Raw genomic sequence first — 1,184 nt, 5'->3', positions numbered from 1 at the left:
GAGAGAGAGAGAGAGAGAGAGAGAGAGAGAGAGAGAGAGAGAGAGAGAGAGACCGTTAGCGAGCGTTTACAGTTGCGACATCCGAGAGGTCGGTTGGAGAGGTGGCTTCGAGTCTTGTCGTGGCGGTGAGACAAGAAGCCTGACAATATTTTGGTGGTCATACCTCGAATATGCACAGTAAAATGCTTGCAATCAATATTCATTGCAATGTTGCAAAGAATTTGCAAGCTTTGTATTGCAAAGAATTAATTCGTAATGCAAAGAATTTATTTGCAAGCTGTCGGAATCCCTGCAAACAATGTGTTTGCATTGCAAAAAATTAGTTGTAGTTAGCAAGCATGCGAAAATCTAGTTCGTATTACAATGCTTGAAAATTCTTTGCAAGCTGCAATAAAGAAAATAGTTTGCAATACGAACCCATTCTTTGGAAGCATTTTGCAGTGCATGAGATGGAGTGCGGTACACATACAGTGACACACACACACACACACACACACACACGCGCGCGCGCGCGCGCACACACACACACACACACACACACACACACATCTTTTCACTTCTGAGCTAAAGCACTGCCCAACTAAGCGAACTGTAGTATGCTGATTTTAATATTTTCTGCTAAAAACGTGTTGTAAAATTATTTTTCCCAGGTGCGAACTCCCAATGAGACAGTAAAGCGCAGGTTCAGCTACTGGGAAGGGTAGACGGCAGACCCGACCACTACTGAGAGGAGAGCAGAGCGGGGCAGACGGCACGGGGGAGTCGGGGCAGCAATGATTTGATGGACGGGTCCCGCGAGACGGCGACTGCGCCCGCCGCGCCCCCGCTCTCTCTCACTTGCTTACGGCAACGACGGGAACGCCGCCGGCAGTTTTGCTTCTTTGCTCTCTCCCTCTCTCTCTCCCTCTCTGTCTCCCTCTCTGTCTCCCTCTCTCTCTCCATCTCTTCCCTCTCGCCCTGCTGAGCAATGAAGGTGCGGATGTGTTTAAGCACCTGCCTGGGCGCGCGCGCTCAGAGGAGTGAGCGACACACAAACACACAGACCGACGCAGACACAAAAACACACACATTCACACACCAACACACACGCCAGCACACTCGTAAGGGAGCCTGGCCCGCCCGTCCTGTGCTTCACTCCCTTTCTTATGACTGCTCCTCTGCCTTCTCCTTGAGGTTGCCTCGCG

This window comes from Frankliniella occidentalis, unplaced genomic scaffold, assembly GCF_000697945.3.
Source record: "Frankliniella occidentalis isolate FOCC.00 unplaced genomic scaffold, Focc_3.1 Scaffold34, whole genome shotgun sequence".
Taxonomy (NCBI): Eukaryota; Metazoa; Arthropoda; class Insecta; order Thysanoptera; family Thripidae; genus Frankliniella; species Frankliniella occidentalis.
This window is presented reverse-complemented; position numbering follows the sequence as displayed.